The sequence below is a fragment of the Ammodytes marinus genome (assembly GCF_949987685.1).
Source record: "Ammodytes marinus genome assembly, chromosome: 19".
NCBI classification, from domain to species: Eukaryota; Metazoa; Chordata; class Actinopteri; order Uranoscopiformes; family Ammodytidae; genus Ammodytes; species Ammodytes marinus.
In genome coordinates this window covers 17248944-17271699 of record NC_137223.1, presented here as the reverse complement: position 1 = coordinate 17271699, position 22756 = coordinate 17248944, and the positions used below count along the sequence as shown (strand labels likewise).

Genomic DNA, 22756 nt, shown 5'->3' with positions numbered 1-22756 from the left:
TCACATAAGCATTTCACTTGACAAACGTGAGTTGGCTTTTATTTTGAAGTAACAGAAAGGAAATGCTGAAGCAGGCAGCACCTTCACAGAGCCCAATGAGCCCAGCAGCCCCCCGACAGTGCGATACACACACACAGAGACAAACGGAGAGACGCACACTCACAGACTGCTGTCTCCACACAGCTATCGGATATATAGGCTACCAGATTATAAAACACGCATTTAAAAAGGGGGGCTCACTTTCAATAACAATGCGGGACAACGTCTCAATTTGCGGGACGTGTGAAAAGTAATGGAAATGCGATCTGGTCACCCTAGAAGGGGAGCGGGAGCCTTGTTTGAGACAGTTATTTGTCGTCATAATTGATAACGGGGCTGAACCATCAAAGCAAAAAAAGAAAATGCAATGAAGAAAAGCAAAAAAGGGAGAGTGATAGGCGGGTGGGAGGGCGTTGCCAAGCAACGTATAGGCCTACACAATTTCACGGAGTGAACCTAGACTGCAGTGTTTACTCCTAAATGAATGAGCGGTAGCCTACTAAAGACTCGTTCAGCTCCGTGAGAGGTGACAATGCATCAACTCATTGCAATCAGGTGTGTTTAGCACTTACTGGCATTAGTATATGCTGTGTCACCACCACTCTCACCGAGCCGAAAAGAGTCCACACACGGACACGCACCATATTGCTTCCTGATTATTTGAATCTTGCAGCCCTGCACGAGCAAGCAAACAGCTTCACGACAGCTGGCGTCGTAATAATACTACCGCTTTTGTTCAAAGGTGTCGCCAACGTGCCGACTTACTCGTAGTAGCTTTAAGCCACACTAATGTCTATAAGAAACAGTTCTTTTATGATCAAGTGAAGCTAACAAAGTCAAGGTCTTGAGATGAGCTACATAAAAACCATCTTTATTGTCAGAGATGCTCAGTTCTATTGGCCTGTGACAATGCTAACAGGCTCAATAAATCCCAGCATGGCTTGTGCTCTCTTCTGAACACCCCTCCATCAGTCTCGGCTTCTAAAACAACATACGTGATCAAAACCCGGTCTCAACCCTCACTGGTCCAGCTTCTGTGGATTAATATGCCAGCACAGTATTTGCTACTCAAAGAAAGAGAGATCAAAGATGAGAGTGCACGTCTTTACTGCAAGGGTAAGTGTGACTGGAGGGTGAATCTAATGACAGGGGGTATTCTCTGCAGACTCTCCGCCAGCAACATCGAGTGAAGGAGGGATGGAGAGCCAAAAAAGAAAAGCGGATAGAAAGAGAGGGAGCTGCTTACTCTCACACCAGCGTCATCAAGTCAATATTTACGTGAAGGAGGCGTCAGAAAGTAAAAAAACAACACTTCCACCATAATAATTGTAGCTCAGCTACACGTGTGGCTCTATAAATACTTTGGAACTGAACAGGAGAGCGGTTAGCCACCCCTACACTCTTTGCTTTTTACCTCCGCCCTCCCCCTCTTCTCCTTGTGTTAATGCACACACGCTTGCAGTGTGCACACTCACTCTACCCATGGCTCAATCCACTATGGGGATACATGTGAACGCAATTTGCACTTCCAATTAAACTGTCGACCTTCGCTCCAGAATGCAAAACTTGATTTTGCACCATCCTCTCCTGGATAGCTATTATTACCGAGCCAGCCCAATGATGGAGAGAAAAGGGTTTTACAATATACTGACGAGGATCATTCAAGTCAACAAAATAAAAAGTACATTTATAGCACTGTCAATAATAGAGAAGTGGAATCAAGAAACCTTGAGACATTTAATGATTGAATAATTAATTTTACATTTTCTATTTATGTATTGATTGATTTTGTGTGTGACGTAAAGTGAGTGACCAAGTCATGTCTGTAATCACTGGGTTTTCTCACACAAAGGCTTCATTGAGCAGAGAATAAAAAATCAGTGCTGGTTGTGATGTTTTCACATGCATAAATAAAAATCTTTCTAAGCAAAATAATCTAATCAAATCAAGCTATATAAAAAGCAAATGGCTCTCAAGTCACCTCTTTACTCATGTCTTTTCTGCAGAATAATTATTTGTAGAATTTGTCCATTTCAGAGGAAACGGGACCTTTTTTCACGCTAAGATAGAAAGCCGTTTGAAAACAGAAGTTGGGTCGCTGAAAACAGAAGAACACATTATAGCCTAAAGCACGCTGCCGAGCCTGTAAAACTGCTTCAACACATGACTCGCCGTACAGATCAGATGACTAGATAGACAGCAGGAATGTTGCTTCTTCCTCTCTTTAATTTAAAAAATGTTTTATACAGCACTGCTCTTGGCTTTGTCTGTCTGGATAAGGAAAGAAAAATGGTGTGTGTCTGTGTTTCAGAAGAGCATCTTTAATCAGCCCACTACTGTAACAGATAACAAGTCCAAGCAATTATGTAACATTTAGCAGCCGAGCTTATCGCTTATCCTGCTCAGATAGGTTGAAATGTAGAATACAGAGCATGGCACAATTGTCTCCTGTTTTATTATTGACTTGCATAATCTAATGGCTGTGAGTGTAATAGCATGACATATTTAATATGGCCCTAATTTATGCCTTTTTTTTTTTTTTTTTTTTTTTGGTATATACAAATCTAAATGGTGTTTTTGTCAGGCGTTAGGAGTTTACCAATCATTAAAGAATGCTTCCTGAACTCGAGGTCCGAGGGAAACAAACAGATTGTGGGCCTAGTATAAACACAGTAGAACAGACAAACAGTTCCCTCAAACGGATTTCCGGACGGTGCCAGATATTTGTTGAAGGTCCCCAGCCATTTTTCATCAGACACTTCTCGCATGTCACTTAAACAAACTTTAGGGCTTAGCACATGAATCCATTTAGATGGCTTTCATAACAAACGGTGGAAGTAGTGTAAAGTTTAGAAAACTGTCAAAGCAGAAGTTGAGTATTGTAAATCTTGGCAAATGTTCAGACACATTTTTTTCCCCTTAGAACACACAATTATAGACAATATATACAGCATATACGGTGGCCCTGGTAGCTCAATACATTGCAACCTAGGACAACACAAAACACACACAAAGATAATCTTGATCAATTTGACAACACATGCAAAGTCTTACTTCTCAAACAGAGTTTGAATGTCCAGGCTACTTGCAGTGTGTTTGTGTATGTTGTGTGGTTGTGTTGTCAGATGCATTCTCCTCAGTTGGTGAATCAGTTCTCATAGAAAGTGATGACTGTAAAGAAAGAAAAATGTGAACGAGAGGTGTAAAGTGGTGAGTCACAAAACACAATAGTTGTGTGATTCACAACAATGTTTGTCTTACATGGTCCAGTTAAAAATGACTCAATCCTTGAATTTTATTCAACCCACGCTGATGGAGATCAGTTATCGAACTTGCCAGAGTGTGGATAAGGAATGACTTATATGACTGGTGGTTTTGTTGTAGTACAGTCACTGAAATAAATTGTTTGTTATTTTCACCCAAGGCCTTGTGTGAAAAAGCCCCTTTCACACACAAATTGTGTTATGTAAATTTACTGGGAATTTCTACCTAGGTCAGTTTTTCAGGCCAAAGTCTTATTAGGTCAAGTCTTAGAATAGATGAGTATAAATATATGATATAAATAATAATATTTAATTAATACAATAATATTTAGATAATAATATAAATATATATATCCTTTTTTAAATTAATTTTATTTTCATGGAAAAGCCACGGTATTAATATAAGCCACAGGATAAGATAATATTCAGCATAACACCTTTTATCCTTAATATTTCTGTCCTGGTTAATTTGGCAAACACCCTTGGTTACTTTAGTAACGGCAAGTGCTGTTAAAAACTACATGAAACATTTTGGATATATAAGACTGAGTAAATCACTATTTGAGCCTGTGAGGGAACAGAGAACACTTCTCTTTCTCATTATCATGAGTTTCCATCTCAGCCCTGTTCCCTAACATGCTTCCTCTCATGTGCCGGATATGAATTACTGTATTATATGTCCCAAATTGCTAAAGTAACTCTGTAGTGCCTTTGCAGCTTTCTGCAGAGGCTTTATCTATACAGAGTTCCAAGTAATAGGTGTATAATAGCTCTCTCAGTATTAGAGGAGGTTGAATGGTTTCCAATCTTTGGTAAAATGTGTCCTTGTGACAGTGGCCCTGGATCCTGAACTCTATTGCTGCTATTTCAAACAACCAATTAGCCAGCACAATGGTTTAAAAGGGTTCTCCCATTGTGTATGTGTGTGAGTGACCCAGACCAAAGTGTGTAGTTGCTGAAGACAGTCGTCCATTATTCTCAAAGGAAAAAGGAGAGTTTTTCTCTATAGAAACGCTTTCTCTGGGGCGCCCTTAGCTCAGTTGGTAGGGCATCCCCCCCCTCGGGCCGGGCCCAGCAGCAGACCCGGAGTTCGATTACCACCCGCGGTCGTTCTCTGCATGTCACTCCCCTCTCTTCCCCATTTCACCTCTGTCTCTCTGCACTATCAATAAAGCATAAAAATGCCCAAAAAATATATTTAAATAAATAAATAAACGCTTTCCTCTCACCTTTTACTATCTGCATTGATTTTACCCTCGCTTGCTGCCTCTTATTTGGCCCTCAGGGAGCTTGCTTTTGAAAGCATCACAGAGAAAATTATTCTATCTGTCTGTCTGTCTGTCTGTCTGTCTGTCTGTCTGTCTGTCTGTCTGTCTGTCTGTCTGGTACACCTGTTCAATATCTTGTAAAACCAAATAGCTAATCAGCCAATCACATGGCAGCAATTTAATGCATTCAGGCATGTAGATGTGGTCAAGACACCGTGCTGAAGTACAAACCGTGCATCAGAATGTGGAAGAAAGGGGGTTTAAGTGACTTTGAACGTGGCATGGTTGTTGTTTACGCCACATTCTGAACCTACCATCTGTACCTCGCAACTGAAATTGTGACTTATCAGACCAGGCAAGATTTTTCCAATCTTCTTTGGTCCAATTTTGGTGAGCCTGTGAGAATTGTAGCCTCAGTTTCCTGTTCTTAGCGGACAGGAGTAGCACCCGGTGGGGTCTTCTGCTGCTGTAGCCCATCTGCTTCAAGGTTGAGCTTGTTGTGCGTTCAGAGATGGTATTCTGCATACCTTGGTTGTAACGAGTAGTTATTTGAGTCACTGTTGCCTTCCTATCATCTCGAACCAGTCTAACCATCCTTCTTTGACCTCTGACATCATCGAGGCATTTTCGTCCACACAACTGCCGCTCACTGGATATTTTTCCTTTTTCGGACCACTCTCTGTAAACCCTAGAGACGGTTGTGCGTGAAAATCCCAGTATATCGGCAGTTTCTGAAATACTCAGACCAGCCCGTTTGGCACCATGAACCATGCCATGTTCAAAGACACTTAAACCACCTTTATTCCCGAATTCTGTTGCTAGGTTTGAACTTCAACAAGTTGTCCTGTCCAGGTCTACATTCCTAAATGCATTGAGTTGCTGACATGTGATTGGGGGATTAGTTATACAATCATATGAAAAAGTTTGGGAACCCCTCTCAGCCGGCATTATAATTGACTCTGCTTTCACAAAAAAAATATAAAAGTGGTATGTCTTTAATTTACCAGGAACAGCTAAGTACTGGGATCTTTTCCAAACAAAGATTTTTTGAAAAGCAGTATTTGGTTGTATGAAATAAAATAAAATGTGAAAAACTGGCTGTGCAAAAATATGGGTACCCTTGTGGTTTTGTTGATTTTAATGCCTGTAACAGCATGTAAAACTGATGAATTTAAACACAAAGTTGGTTGGATTATGTTGTTAAGCCTTGAACCTCATAGAAATGTCTGTTTAATCATGAGAAAATGTATTTTAGGTGCCTAAATGCAAGTTGCACTTCTCTTTGACTCTCTGCTGAAGTGAGACAGAATGGGATCATCACAACTGCTCCCAAAAGATCTTAAAAACAAAGATTATTCATTGTCATGGTTTAGGGGAAGGCTACAAGAAGCTTTCCCAAAGGTTTCAATTGTCAATTTCTACTGTAAGGAACGTTGTCAGGGAATGGAAGGACACAGGCACAGTTGCAGTTAATCCCAGGTCTAGCAGACCAAGAAAAGTACAAGAGCGGCATATGCGGCGGATTGTGAGAATGGTTGCACACAACCCAAAGATCACCTCCAAAGACCTGCAAGAACATCTGGCTACAGATTGTGTATCTGTACATGGTTCAACAATTCAGTGCAATTTGCACCAAAACATCTGTATGGCCGGGTGATGAGAAGGAAGCCCTTTCTGCGCCCACGCCACAGATACAGTTGCATGGAGTATGCAAAAGCTCATTTAGACAAGCCAGATTCATATTGGAAGAAAATGCTTTGGACTGATGAGACAAAAATTAAGTTATTTGGTCTTTATAAAAAGCAGATGTTTTGGTGCAAATTGCGCTGAATTGTTGAACGATGTACAGATACACAATCTGCAGCCAGATGTTCTTGCAGGTCTTTGGAGGTGATCTGTGGGTTGTGTGCAACCATTCTCACAATCCTCCACCTATGCCGCTCCTGTTTTTTTCTTGGTATGCCATACCTGGGTTTAACTGCCACTGTGCCGGTGTCCTTCCATTTCCTGACAACGTTCCCTACAGTAGAAATTGACAATTGAAACCTTTGGGAAAGCTTCTTGTAGCCTTCCCCTAAACCATGACAATAAACAATCTTTGTTTTTCAGATCTTTTGGGAGCTGTTTTGATGATCCCATTCTGTCTCACTTCAGCAGAGAGTCAAAGAGAAGTGCAACTTGCATTTAGGCACCTAAAATACATTTTCTCATGATTAAACAGACATTTCTATGAGGTTCAAGGCTTAACAACATAATCCAACCAACTTTGTGTTTAAAGTCATCAGTTTTACATGCTGTTACAGGCATTAAAATCAACAAAACCACAAGGGTACCCACATTTTTGCACAGCCAGTTTTTCACATTTTATTTTATTTCATACAACCAAATACTGCTTTTCAAAAAATCTTTGTTTGGAAAACATCCCAGTACTTAGCTGTTCCTGGTAAATTAAATACATACCACTTTTATATTTTTTTTGTGAAAGCAGAGTCAATTATAATGCCGGCTGAGAGGGGTTCCCAAACTTTTTCATATGACTGTATGTGTTAACAAGAAATTGAACTGGTGTCTATAATAAAGTGGCTGGTGAGTGTATATCACCATAATAAGTCAAAACTAGAAAACCGGCAGTGAAACTTCTACAATGCATTCAAAATATTTTTTGTGCTGGTCAACTGCTTTTTCAAAATGTCCCCGGCTTTCACAGGCGGTGTAAAAGCTGTTAAACAAAAGGCGTTGGCTACAGTAGGCCAGAATAAAACCTATAGACAAAAGGACAATCACTACACCAACTTCCTACAATCCATCAGGAACAGGAGAAAACGTTTATGAAGGAAAAACAGACAAGAAAATACATACGGCTAAGGCCGTAACATCCAAGTTGTACTTCACTTTAAAACATCCAATCTGTGTGATGGACTTCAGTCATTTTTACTTATCAGTGTTTCTTTAGATTTGATAGAATCGTGCTTTACAATGAAGATATAGAATAAACTTCCTTTTAAGGTCTCACTGCTTCAGCACTTTCCAATCTGGTGACCCTACTTGGACCCTCTCAGAGAGGCCGCCCTATGGGACACAGCTGCATTTTAAACAAGGGCGGGGTTTTCTCAGAGTGCTCCTCTGGCCAGAGAATTAGTGTTGTGTGATCCCTTGACAGGAACTCTCAAAAGAGCATTATAAAAGAGGAAGATAGCTCACATCAGGGAGCACATGACAGGTGCTGCTCATGGCAGCGGAGTGGCCAAAAGAGAGTCCCACAGAGAGCTGCCTCTCCGCATATACAGGTTGGCTCGATATCTGAGGTGGAGACATATACTTTGAGCTCTTGATCCACCCAGTCACACGCTCAAACTGGCTCACAAGAAACATTTTTGTGGCTGACATCCTTCCAGTCATTAGTTATTCACTTGGTGTGTGTGTGTGTGTGTTTTATTTTTAGATAAGGCTATTCCAAATAACATGGATAATGTCACTTCCCTTGACATATCCTATCTATCTACCTACCTGTGGGAGTGTGTGTGGTTGGCTGTGTTAACAGTGCTGTCCTTTCAGCACCCCTGTGATGTTCCCCTGTAGAGCTGTCACTGGTTGAGTGATGATGGTTAGAACTGCCACTGTGTACCCTTTAAATCCTCTGGTAGGCAGGGGTCAGATTACCCTCCTCTTACCTGTTGCCCTAATCAAAGGAATTATTACTGCGCGGCTGGATGTTACCTGAAATAGCACCCTCTAAAAATACACACACACTAAACACACACACAGAAAGGGTAGAGGGAGGGAGCCTATCAGTTAACAGAGTACATCCTTTGTTTGATATTATGTATCCATCAGTGGACTATACAGGTAGTGGTGCATGCTGGGAGTTTCCATGGCAGCGTGTTTGCGCTGGAGTTTGCTTGTACAGTTGTTCTGAAAAGGAACAAGACTGGATGATGAATAGAATTGAAAATAATAGTGTTATGAAGCTTACAGCCGTATCTCCACTCAGCACTGTCTGAAGATCCAACATTGGTCTATGGTGGAAAATGTACTCTAACCTTATTTTAGTGCTTAATTTTCAGCTTTATGTTTAAGAAATAATTAAAAAATGTCACTGTTAACTTCAAAGGGATTTCATGGCCAGACCCTTTCTTCTTTACACAGCATTTAAGACTCTATGAACCTACATACGGACACTTAGCTGTCCCACAGTCCTGACTATGACCTGCCTGACGGGATCACCTGGCATAATTAGTGTGCTCTTAAATTCATACTTCTACTGGATAACTTACCCCTATTTTAATTAAGTGTGGTCCCCTGTCTGTCTGTATATTTATATTCCCTGAAGCTGTCTTATCCGTCTTGTGTTCTCACCAAAAAGCTTAGCGTTTAATAATAATAATGATGATGATGATGATGATGATAATAATTAAAAGACAAACACATACTGGTCTCTGCATCTTTGACATGGCTTCCCTTTTTGTGGTGCTGAGCATAGTCACTGTTCCTCTCCCCTGGCAGAGGACATTGAACAGCTCTCGGACAGTGATGCCACTTGACATGCAGTATATTTGATCCACATAAGCTGCCACTATGGGAGAGGCTCATCCACATGAAGAGGAGGGAAAGAGAGAGAGAGAGGGATGGATTGGATGCGATTCCAAAGATAGGATGGATGGAGCAGGGTCAATATTAACCAATCCATGACAGATTGCATGTCGAAGAAATATTCAATACTTTAATAATTTCCTCCATAACTCAATTCATCATTCATTTTTTTTCACTAAGTAAACAATTTGCTGTGGACGGTTAAAACAATATATTCCAAGGAAAATGTGGCCTTGTACAGAGCTATCTATGCCCTAATATTCCTTGTATTCAACCTTATGATTGGTCATACTACCCTTCTGTATCAATGGTGGATTAGAGACACAGTTTGTTCAATCAGTACCATGATTACATACTCCATCTATTCAACCCCACAAAGAGAGTCCAATAAGTGCCCATTGGACCACTTGCTGTCAATAGGGAGGGACTGAAGTGATTGCTAGTGTGTGTGGAAGCGTTATGCATATTATTAGGTTGTTGTTTGTAGCCATTACATAGTGCTGACTTTCGTCTACATTGGTCACATGAAGAGCTGTGTAAATCATGACCCTGTTTGTTTTATGCCTTAATTGTTGGATATAGCTGAGTTTCTTTCGAAAATGAAGAAAGAAAATAAAAAATCACAAAAATAATTTAAGCGTTCGATATAAGTGTGTGTGTGTGTGTATTTTTGTTATTATAAAATGGGTAACAGGATACTTTTTAAATATGTATATTTTTTTTTAACAAATTTAACATACATGTGCTAATCTGGCAAAGTTTATCTTGCAAAGTGATTTGTATAAAGAAACCATTAGCACCACAGTTCCTGTCCTGCACCCAGCAAAGCAAGATGGAGATGTAATGATGATGAGGTGAGGCGGAGAGACCCAAACCCAATCACAGTCACTCACTGCTAAGTACAGGAAATGTCAAGGAATCTGTCTTGTCTGCAGGACAGACAAGACAGAAAAACACAAGGGGAGGATAACCCCCCTTCTTACGTAATGTTTTGTTCCTCTTCAGCTTTGTCTCAATGTCTGTCCCTTCTACATGTGAAGCTTGTAGTCTCTTTTATCCTCATTGACATGCCTAGCACAGCACTCAGAAGCTATAGAAGAGCACATGCATACGGAGGTTGGTCCGTCTGTCTCATTTGCGAGCTCATTTCCACCACTCTCTATGAAGAAGGCAGGCAGCCTTTCTTAAGAGCAGCTTCCTATTAAAAGTTTATGAAGCACAAGCCAGAGGAATGATTACAATTATGCAAAAGCCAGATAGGACGAGAGGCTCAGTGGGAGCGTTGTCGTTGTTTTTGTGTCGGTGTCTCCCCTGAAGGCAACACAAGCATCTGTAATATATTACTGTAATATAATACAAGGTGAAGTCTGCAGCAAATTGGATATCTGCAAAAATTACCCTTCACTAATTCAGTTTTGTCCCTTTTTCCTTCTCTCTGTCTCTCCCCCCCTCTCCCTCCTTAATGATCTCTCTTTAGAGTGGTCCAGTGCTGTCCTCCAGTGTTTCCCTTCCCCTGGGTTTTCTATCCATTCGTCTGTTACCTGGTAAGTACACTCAGATTCTCCTTCCACTTATACAGTACAGACCTTTGTTTTTCAACCGATTATGTAAGCTTGAACAACAAATTGCTGTCACCTTTTAAGAAAAAAAAAACATAGCACGAAAATATTCATTCAGCAAAGTGGCAGTTACATATAATTACAGTTTTAATTGGCAAAAGCAACTGTATTCTTCTGATAGACCAAAACTGTATGGGGCATGTTATTACACCAACCACCAACAACTACACAAATCTGGATAGGTATGGATGCCTCTTTGAATGATATTAGTACAAATAGCCATTTTCACATCTCAATGACAGACCTTGTTATATTTCAAAACAATAGACAAAAGTTGCTGCCTCACTACAAGTCAAGTTTTCCTCACAGCAACCACAAATCTGTCGCACATCATTTCATTTGTTTGCTATTTAAAAACAAAACAAAGATTTGATCTTGTTATAGAGCAAGTACATTTAGTCTGAACTCTGCTATAAGTACAGTGTCTCCCTTTACCCATTTCTCACAAGAAATTATCAAATATTGATCCATCTCTTTTCTGTGAGAAATACTTATTAACTCATAACTACTGTAACAGGGCGAGTCCCAGTGCCATGGACAACAGGGGTTTGTTCTAAAAGAAAACTATGTTGAGCAGAATCTGAATGTGGGTAAACAAAAGCATTATTGACAGAAAGCTATTTATTTTCTGTATTCATGCTTGTGCCCTACAAAACGTTCTGAAAAGATCGATTTGTAATTTGTCTTTTTTTTCAACTGAGTGAATATTAAGGAGACAATTTTAGTTTTGCTTTTTTGCACGTACCCCGGAAAGCAACAAAACAAGCCAGCTCTAATGTGTAGTTCCCAGCTATAATCTTTTATCGCCAATTACAGGGCTTGTTTACGGGAATCAAGGGACTTGGTGTGTGTGTGTGTGTGTGTGTGTGTGTGTGTGTGTGTGTGTGTGTGTGTGTGTGTGTGTGTGTGTGTGTGTGTGTGTGTGTGTGTGTGTGTGTGTGTGTGTGTGTGTGTGTGTGTGTGTGTGTGTGTGTGTGTGTGTGTGTGTGTGTGTGTGTGTGTGTGTGTGTGTGTGTGTGTGTGTGTGTGTGTGTGTGTGTGTGTGTGTGTGTGTGTGTGTGTGTGTGTGTGTGTGTGTGTGTGTGTCCAGGGCTTTTAATGATGATGGTGGTAGTAGTTGGTCTTTGTTTAGATGTGTGTGTTCTCTGCTAAGGGGATGAGGCGGTGGCTGGCCTGGGTGGGCTAGTGAGTCCCTCTGTCCATTAAAACACATTGTGATCCCATTTAGTTGCTGGAACTTGCCTGTTGGTGTGTGCATGGTGTTTTTGTGTGCGTGCCTGTGACGCCACTGCAGCCAGGCAAGCTAGAGGATATTACTGGTCAGCGGGGTTGCTATGGAGACCAGTGGTGTCAGAGAGGAGCACATCTGTGGGGTGTTTGTCAAGAAAGGTTTTTCTTCTTTCTGTCTTAAGTCTAGTAAGTCAAAAACTCTAGTGGCTGGGAAAGACTGATGCTGACTGAGGTTATAAAGCCGTCAATAGTGTTTTCAAACATTGCTAAAAACATGACTCTTTTAAAAGCACTAATTTCTTTGGCAATAGTTATTCTGCCTATACTCAATCATTCTCGCAGTGGGCCCTCAGTCTGTGTCAGTCAACAGGGACCCGGGACTCTTTTCACTGGGTTTACGCCAGTGAACAATTCTGGGGAAGCATTTAACCCCTGGCCCCTTCTTGCTCCCTCTCTCCACAGCTCCCCTCTCTATATGGACATGTTCTATTTCCAAAGCTCATTTCTCCTGGCTGCCTTATCGGCAGCTCAGCAGGGCACAAATTCACTTTTAATACGTACTTATTTGGGCAATGGGTGAAATCCCATATTCCCCAGCCAGTGCTACTCCCTCCCCCTGTCTGCCTCTTGCCCGGTTCTCTTTGTCTCCAACTCTCATGCTATGTATTTCTAACACATTTTTCCTTTTCTCTTGCTGGGTTATCCCTCAGTCCTCCGTGTTCCCCCCTCTGAGGTAGACAGCATTAGCAGAGTGGTTGCAAGGCTAGCATCTCAGATGTGACAATGCTCTTCCAATGTGGACTTTGAGTTCAAATTCATTTGGAACATAATAGGATCTGGATCCAAGTTGTCTGAGTTAATCTGTGTAAAATGGAATCCTTTTCAAAAGGAAATTTGGGGGACTTCTCAAACACTTCACATAGGTTAACCACAGTGTGTTGTGTGTGTTCATGTGTATCCTCACTATTTTTGACCATGTTTGGGAAAACCTGGCCTTGAAGAGCCCTGTGCAGGATATGTGTAGCTGAGCAAGTCAAACCTTTGACCTCCTAATCTGGTCTAAATGAGACTGTCACACAGCACAGTGCCGCACAGTGCAGTTCAGCACAGAGTATGTGATGTAACATAGTCATTTTGGGATAATTTGGTATTTTCACTCTGCAGGCATCCCTCTGCAAAGGCCAGTTACATAACTTCCATGCCCAAATTAAATGGCCTTTGCAGGTTGCACCTACCTTCATCACCTCCAAGTGAAACATTAATCTATTTATGAAACGATTGGACTAAACCCTCTAGCTGTGTCCCCATATGACTCTGGGAATATTATAACCTGGATGTTTAATAGCAAAAAGTGCTTCTTCAGTTTGATTTCTGTTAGGGGCCATCAAAGCAGGAACATTATGCAGCCCAAATATAAACTTGTATCCGTCTGCCAGAACAAATATTTGTTGTATACATACTGTACATGAACAAATGCTTGTTCTTCAATCATATTTTCATGTTACCCCTCTGTTTTATTTTTAACAAATATGCCCTATACCCATGGTAAGTCCCGACAAAGGTACAGTTCACACTGTTTAAAATCAACTGCAAGTCTTTCTAATACCAGTGTTCTGGTTTGATGTTTCTATTATTAAGCAGACACGGATACCATCTCCTCACCATCACCTCATGAAAAATGGTCTTTTCCATATTCCATTTGGTTACTTCACTTGCATATTTTAATCAGCTAGCGAAGACTGAGGATTTCTAGTTGTATTTTAGACACATTTTCCCATACAAGGCTACTGCACTGTAATATATTTCCCAAGTCAGTTTTAAAAGTATTTTCAGGAATACAGTTTTAGTCTGGTGTTGTCCCGTGTGTCTTTTCCAATTCTATTCAAATACCCTGTGCACCGGTTATACATACCAATAAAAGCAGTTGTGATACAGATACACTGTCTGTTTACAGATGGCAGGGGAGGTTTCAACCAGAGTGCGGTTTCCCAGTTGCTGGCTTGGCTTAAGTGTGCAAATGCGTCAGCCTGGCCCCTCTACCTCATTACATTCAGGGAACTCCCTGACTAAGTGCCTTTTTGTAACAGACACACTTGCATCCAAACACACACATGCAATGCTCTAAATACTTCTAATTTAAGATTGGAGATAACCCGGGGGCAGCCCTAACCCCGCTCTCATCTCCTTCCCTCCCTTCCTCTTGTTCTCTCTGAGGGTCCTCAGTGTTCCCTCCCTACCGCGAGGGTAGACATTCACCCTGGGGTCAGCAGGCCCTCTCTGACACACACTAATAGCCACCATTTGGCAAAGGCTTTAGGCCGTCATTTATTAGGTGGATGGATGCACCATCTATTAGTTCATGTGTTAAATTCTTTGTGTAACTCAATTTGGCAGAGCGTGGATGTGGATGACTATATATAGAACTTTTTTAGAATGTGGATGTGTGTGTCCCAGTTTAGTTGTGTGTTTTACAAAATAAATTACATCTTCATTTACTGAAAATAGGGATGAACCCTGGAAACTGAACTGTAAAATGTCTTGGGTTTGAAAGTGAAGGAGATCCTACTGATGTATTAAAATGTGGGAAAGTCTTGTTTGCGGCTATATATCGTGTGTGTGTGTGTGTGTGTGTGTGTGTGTGTGTGTGTGTGTGTGTGTGTGTGTGTGTGTGTGTGTGTGTGTGTGTGTGTGTGTGTGTGTGTGTGTGTGTGTGTGTGTGTGTGTGTGTGTGTGTGTGTGTGTGTGTGTGTGTGTGTGTGTGTGTGTGTGTGTGTGTGTGTGTGTGTGTGTGTGTGTGTGTGTGAGTGAGACAGAGAGTTTCCATCCCAGGCTCAAGTTAATTATGTAACCAAGGGCTGAGTGAGCAGGGTGATCCTCAACTATAAAAGGCAAAGAAGGAAAAAGAAGAGGGTCGATTAGCTAAGAAAAATACATTCTTCTCCTCAACTGCCTAATACTTCCTCATCCATAATCCTTCAGAAACAAATGTTTATTACAGATGTTTTGTACATTACAAAACAAAAAAAGCAACATATAAGCCAATGGACAATCAGTATCAAGTTTGTTTTTGTTATCTCTATTAAATATCAATTACTTTATATATATCTCTACCCAAGTAACGGTTCTGCACAAAGGGAGATTTTTTGTCATCAATGTGAGATCAAAACTCTCTTCGAAGTTAAACTTTTCAGAATTAAACTTTGTAGACACATTTGTTTTCAAGCATTGTCTTCTATAGAAATCTAGAATTACACTAAAATACTTAAACATTACAATAAATCATTTTCTCAATATGTAGTTAGTGAAGTAGTGTTTAGGAACAAGAATAATGGAGAGTGATACCAAGCTGGTTCCATTACTAGTTTTTTGGACACTGAAGACTTTTCCAAGAATCCATTGTGTAAGTGTGTCTGACACATTCAGAGGGTGCTGCCATAAACACTGGAACAATCTACTATTAGCCACTCATTCACTGGAGCAGTTGTTTACCTTGAGAAATGCCCTTGAGAAACGCACATAACCAGAGTTGTTTTTGAACAAAGAAACTGTTGCCAGCCATTCTCACAACAGTTCTTATCTTTAATAAAGATTTATCGGACCAAAACAAACAATTCAGGCAGTAGACCACTTCATTGTGAAGAGGTCTCAGAAGTTAATTTACAAACACAAGTGCCATCAGTATGGGTTTGTGTGCACTCCATTTATGTTTAGCCTGTATGAAGCGTGAAATACATTTATTTAAATTACCTGTTTTTCCAACACACTGCAACCCTACTTCTCTTACCTAAAGGCTAACACAATGCTGTGAATAATAGTGATGTACACTCATGTTAGTTACTGTTTTCTTCTGCTCACATAGGCTAAGTAAGATTAAAAAAAAGGATACTTAAACACACATGGTTTGACAAATGCAGAGACACACCAAGTTCTATTTGTTTTTTTCAAAATTGTATTGGAGGATAAGATAGGTTTTGAATAGTAACATTAAGCCCTACAATTTGGCATGCTACTACATTAGGCTTGAGTTGTGTTAGTTGAGTAGAGGAGGTGTGAAAGCTGGTGAAATCTTACATAGGTCGCACACATCCGTGTGAACATAAGAACATGTTTACTTAGCGATCACTGGCCCGTCTTACAACACCCTGCAGTTTAATGACCAAACGTAATGTAAAAACAAATGTAGGCGATGGTAACATTGATTTCCCCACCATCTGTGCTGTTTGCTCAAAGGACAGAGGTCTTCTTAGTGTTATAAAAACATAGTATGCCTTGCTAAGGGCTCTCATTGAATATAAGACTACTTATATTCAGTGTAAACAGTACTATTTTTGTGGCATTGCTCTCTCACAGCAGTAGTGGTGTGTGCAGCAAAGTATGAGCAAACATGACCCCTTCTGCTAACTGGATTCTATCTGATAAGGCAGAGTTTAATCTAATTCAATAATTGGTAATGCAATTAGAACAAACCTGCCTTTGCTAGAACGTTATAGTCTGTCTACGATCTTGAATGAATGTCACCTCAGAAGGGCAACGTGTTGAAGTATGCTTCCAGGATATTGTGCTTGTGTCCTTTCTGTGTGTATCCTGGTTGGTGGTTGCCTTGCCTGAGGCCATAACATGGACTGTTGCACTATTTAACTAAAGCTTTTCCTTTTAATTTGAATACGGGAAACATGCCAAAATACAATGAACACCTGTTCATTATATAATGCAATCCAAAAGCCCTGCAAACAATACTGCTAAAGCTTTTTTTTAATTTAAACCGTGTGATTTAAAAACGTTGATTCAACAAAACTGTACTTTTTCAGACAAAAAAATCATGTAATGGATTGGAATATATTACAGTTTAAGGTTATAGCATTTGTTTGGCATTTTTATGAATGATATGTCAGCGGCTTACATTTTCAGTTTTAATGCATTTTTGTAGGCTTTTGGTAGTTCGTGGGACACTTGTCAAGTGGCACGGAAATGTTGGTAGAATAAGTGGCCCAAATGGGATTTAACCTTAAACCTTTGCAGTGTTGGTGTCTGTGCACTGAGGTAAACAACCTGTAACAAACAAGTTTTACGGAGAGAGGTAATGTGTGGGAAATGACCAGTGTTTTCTGCCAGAGGCTGAATATGATCTCCAGAGGAATATGAGACGTTGAAGAAGATCTGGTCTGATAACTGTATACACTGGATAGTGTCAAGTCATCGATAAATACTAATTAATTTTTATTTGATAAAAAATCGTTCTGGCAAAGGAATAGAAATACAGCATATGTACAGTCAAGCCCAAAATTAATCATGGCACATTTTGACTTAAAGCAAATAAAAAAAAAAATTCACAATGATGCCTCTTTTACATCGTCTTATTATCTTCTGTGAGAAACCTGTGTCATTTCCAATCAAGAAAAAACTTGCTGGTTGAATAAAAGTAAGTTTAAGTCAAAATTTGCCAGGGGTATGAATAATTTCGGGCATGACTGTAGCCTATATGGGTTTAACAAGCAACAGTCATAAAGCTAATGGTTAAGTCCATTCTTAAGAAAGGATGACAGACTCCTGTTTTGTATTAACTGTCTCGAAGGTTAGAGCTACTAAGCAGGTCTTAGCTACTAAACAAACGGATGAATGTTCACCTCTTTGGCTTTCTGACAATTCTAATGAGCATGGAGGAAATTGTTCTTAGTGGCAGTGGATTTGTTTTGAGTATAACAGAAAGTAAGTGTTTTGGTAGATAATGTGTGAACTATGATGGCTTCAGTCTCGAGGGCTGAGAAAGATGATGGTATTGTTGAAGCAGAAGCACATAAAGAATTGAATTATAGAAAATCTGTCCTACTGTATACCTTCCAGAAGATTTGCAAAAAAGGACGATATGTGTGTCATGAGAAAGCAAAACGCTTTTGGGATTTAAAATTGCATAATTCTAATTCTGTATGGACTCAAATGTAGTTATCATGTTTTCATACTTTGGAGCCTTCTGTTTGTAGGAAGATATACAATTTACAAGCTGCAAGACAAGGCAAATATCCTAGACAAACAGACATGAGGACATGATGACACTTTCATATGTGCAGTTGAGATCAGAGACCAGGATACAGCCTTACGGTAATGTGTTTGTACTGTATGTACAAATGCAATAAAACAGACTTGTTTATATCTCAAGCGAGGGGGGAAATAAGGACCATTATCATGCCACATGTTAGTGTTACAGCAAGTTTGGCATTCACACATACACTTTTTCTAAACCCATTCATGTAGGTGTTGAGCAGTAGTAAAACATAACGACATTGAAAAATATGATGTAACATTCCTGTATTCGCAGAGTATGCAGACAAAGCTTGGCCGCTCTTTAAACAGACCAATTCACCTTACAGTCAATGTTCAGATGGTAGGTTCCCATTTGGTGTGGCTGAGAAGGTAAAATGCAACTAGTAAGTAGTAGGAGAGAGTGGGTGGCAGCTTGCTTAGAGGCAGTTACATTTGTTAAACGTCTCAGGATTTGTTTTTATAGCCTCTGTTTAATGAATATATTTGATAATAAACACCCCATGGCTGTTGCAATGTCATTAGCTCAGCTGTGATTTAGGCTTGGATCATTTTGTTCATTTAATATTTCTAGTCTTTCACCATGTATGTTCTTCTGAAGGCAACACTATAATCAAATCTGAAACTGATTTGATCAATTAGAAGTGCCATCTCATCCTCCATTCAGTTTTGATGCCAGAAACAGGATTATATATGTGACAAACCAGTTGTTAAAGCAGCTACGAGTAACATTTAAATATCTTTTAAACAGCCTCATGTTTCCTCTCATTATCATAAATTACCTTTAACAGCAAACAAGACCATCAGTGCAAAGAAAGACGTTTTTATATAGTTTTTATTACTGCGTTTGGTCTAGTCGCACACCCAGTCCGATTTTTGGTATCGTCTGACGAAACAGAAACGTCTATCGTTTAATTTTATGCAATATCGTTTATTTCGTTATGTTGCAAATCCCACTTTTTAGGACACAAACTATACATGTAGCTCGCAGTTAAGTTACTGTTAGTTAAACCGAAGATTTCCTACAGCGTAACTTCACATTAAAAGCCTTTTAACAGGTGAAATGAACAGGTCTACTTTGACTTTTATTTTGAAGCAGAAACACTTGGCGCTTCCGTCCTAGCCCCGCTGCGCTTCCATCACACTACTTCCGCCCGACCACACCAGGCTTTTCTCGCTTGTGTGATAATCAAAGTTCATTTCGGGCAGCGCTCGACCGGCTCGCGGGGGGATAGCAGCCGAGCTAGCGAGCTGTTATCCTGTCGCACGCTTCCCGGCTCGCAGTAATGCGCGGCTCGGCTGCTCTCTCAGCGGTGAGAAGCTCCTGCGCTCCCTGGTGCGGTCACCCTCTCCGCAGGGTGAATTTACAAGCCACCGCAGCCTCAGCTAAAGAGGATAGCTCCATTAGGCTAATGAGCTAAGCTAAGGAGGAATCCACCAATTCAGTCAATTCTGTGCCCTGAAACCCCACACGGCCCAACACTACTCAAATGTCACATTGCAATTTTCTATTTTGTTGAACGCTTGAAAATGTGCGTTTTAATAAAAGCTGAAAATAATCAAATATGGGTAAATACCAAATACTTTATTTGTTGAGTATTTAATTATTTATATTAAATATTTATTAATTTAATTTTCAGAAAATATGCTATATCGTCAAATGTATCGTTATCGGGATAAGAAATGTCTATATCGGGATATGAGATTTTGGTCATATCGCCCAGCCCTACGCATGTGCATGCTCTATGGTCACATATCCGTATTGGTCGCAGATTTCAGTGTGGCGCAGCAACGCGATTTGAGAAGCCTATCCCTCCAGGTGAGGGAAGGGGAGCGGGAGCCTTGTTTGAGACAGTTATTTGTCGTCATAATGACTGATAACGGGGCTGAAGCATCAAAGAAAAAAAAGAAAATGCAATGAAGAAAAGCTAAAAGGGAGAGTGATAGACGAGCGGGAGGGCGTTGCCAAGCGGAGCGAACTAGACTGCAGTGTTTACTCCTAAATGAATGAGCGGTACTAACACAAAGTTTGCTTTGCTTCACCATCATCAGATTACCATTATTCATCTGAAATAGTAATTGTTTACAACAACATAAACACATTACCTCATCGTGATCCATACTAACTGCCATCTCTCGTTCATTCGCTTTGTGTGAGGACACGGAATCTTTCAGCTCCGTGAGAGGTGACACTGCATCAACTCATTGCAATCAGGTGTGTGTAGCACTGACTGGCATTAGTTGATGCTGTGTCACTAACCACTCTAACGGAGCTGAAAAGAGTCCGGTGCCCTCATACTTTCAACACACGGACATGCACTATATTGCTTCCTGATCATTTGAATCTCAGACGCCCGGCACGAGCTAGAAAACAGCGTCACGACAGCTGGCGTCGTAAAAATACTACCACTTTTGTCCAAAGGGGCCGCCAACGGACAATGTTACTCGTAGTGGCTTTAACTAATTCATCACCACAATTTCAGTGCCTGTGTTACATTTTCTTATAATTAAGAAGTCACAGAAAATAAATAATTATGTTAATATTTTCAGAATAATTCCTGTCACATTTTCTTTTTTTTAAAGATATTTTTGGGGCATTTTTATGCTTTATTGATAGTGCAGAGAGACAGAGGTGAAATGGGGAAGAGAGGGGAGTGAAATGCAGAGAACGACCGCGGGCGGGAATCGAACCCAGGTCTGCTGCTGGGCCCGGCCCGGGGGGGGGGGGACGTCCTACCAACTGAGCTAAGGGCGCCCCCGCTGTCACAGTTTTAGTGTTATCTATTGCTATTTGACAGATATTTGATACTGCAGTTGAATGAGAGGATACAAATTCAAGTATTTCATTCTTTTATGCTTTTAAATATAGGCTACACATTTGATTGATGCTGTTTTTTTATATTTGCACTGACTGACTAAAGCCAGACCGGTGTGGTCTTTTGCAACAGTTTCTTTTTTGTATGGAAATTCAAGTTCCAAGTAAATTATGGAAATAATCAAATGTGATTAATGGACTGTAGCCTAAGGTTATTTTAATTAATTGAAATTAAAGGAAAAATAATATACCGTGATATATATCGTTACCGTGATATAAAATGACCTATACCATGATATAAGATTTTGACCATACCGCCCAGCCCTACTTGATGAGGAGGCAATTTCATTCAATGATGGACAGAATCTACAATAAATCTTGCATTCAGAGTATGAATCATCGGATCTCACAGCTAAAGCTGACAATCTGAGTAATCTCATTCACTTATTCTTGTAAATTCTAACTGTGGAAACAGAGCAACAACCCACACGTGATGATGACAATGGTAATTCTATTGAACAAGTGCATGCTGGGAAGTTATTGGAAGGGCTTGGAAATTCATCCAGTTTTCCCTGGTCGTGACGAGACGGTGTGGATCTGGTCCCCCCTCCGGTAACATCTGAGAATGGACCATCAACGCGAAAGATGTTGCAGTGGTTAAGGACGCCACCTGGAGACGTGGGATGTAATCCCGGCGATGGAAACCTTAGTTTTCCCTGGTGGAGACGAGACGGTGTGGATCCTCTGGCAGTATCTGAAGTCTTCCTGCATCCACACTATTCGCACTTTACTTAGTATTACCATGTAATCACCTGGTCAATGATCAAATTCCTTTGTGAATTTCTCTACTTATGACATCTATTGCAGTATGTCCGTCCTGGGAGAGGGATCCCTTACTCTGTCGACTCTCCCTGAGATTTCTTAAATTTTTATTTTATTTATTTTTATTCCCGGTAAAGGGTTTTTACTGGAAGTTTTTTCTCAGCCGAGCTAAGGGTGTAAGGGCAGGGTGTCATATTGTATCATATTGTATCATATATCATATTGTATGAAATGTAAAGCCCACTGAGACAAATGTATTTGTGATTTTGGGCTATACAAATAAAACTGATTTGATTTTGATTTGAATCGAAATCGACATTCAGACCCTGTTATCGACTTGAACTTGTGTAATCGATCCTGTTGTTGTTTTGAAAGTGCATCAGCAACTGTGCTTTTAAAGTTCCAGTTAAGCTGGACCCGTTCCTAGCAGCAGCTTAGCTAATAGCTAGTCCGACTGAAGTAGTCCCTGAAGTGACAGAATAATAGCCCCTTTTGTCTTTCAGCTTCATGTTCGATCATGGAAGGTCTTTCTTGACCTTGTCACACATACTTACACAGCTGCTTTTACTGATTCTTGTTGATTGCATCTTTTTTCAGTAACTGTATGGTAATGTAAACACACTACTCTTGGCTGACATCTAGGTTGGTATAACACACCAACCATTTGTGAGATGCTTAAAGCTAAATACTTTTAGGGGGGCACCCTTAGCTCAGTTGGTAGGGCGTCCCCCCCCGGGCCGGGCCCAGCAGCAGACCCGGGTTCGATTCCCGCCCGCGGTCGTTCTCTGCATGTCACTCCCCTCTCTGCCCCATTTCACCTCTGTCTCTCTGCACTATCAATAAAGCATAAAAATGCCCAAAAAATATCTTAAAAAAATCTAAGCTAAATACTTTTCATCTGGTTTCCCTTGTTCATTAATGCCATGGAAACAGCAAGTCGGCCAAGCATTTGGTAAACCAGAAACTTACACAAAAACACCAGAAAAATGCAGTTTGAGTTAATGAAGTGATTTGCAAACTGACAGAGATGCCAGTTAATAGTCTGGGATCATGGGTAGCAAAACAGAAGGATAT

At 40.4% G+C, this 22756-nt stretch overlaps 1 protein-coding gene across 1 annotated transcript in view; it reads left to right on the top strand.

Moving 5' to 3' along the window:
- plcb4b (phospholipase C, beta 4b) overlaps positions 1–22756 on the top strand; it is a 69199-nt gene that overhangs the window by 5907 nt on the left and 40536 nt on the right. The window contains exon 3 of the mRNA XM_080048342.1: positions 10638–10704. The gene's annotated coding sequence lies outside the window, so the exon portion shown is untranslated. The remainder of the gene's footprint in view (positions 1–10637; positions 10705–22756) is intronic.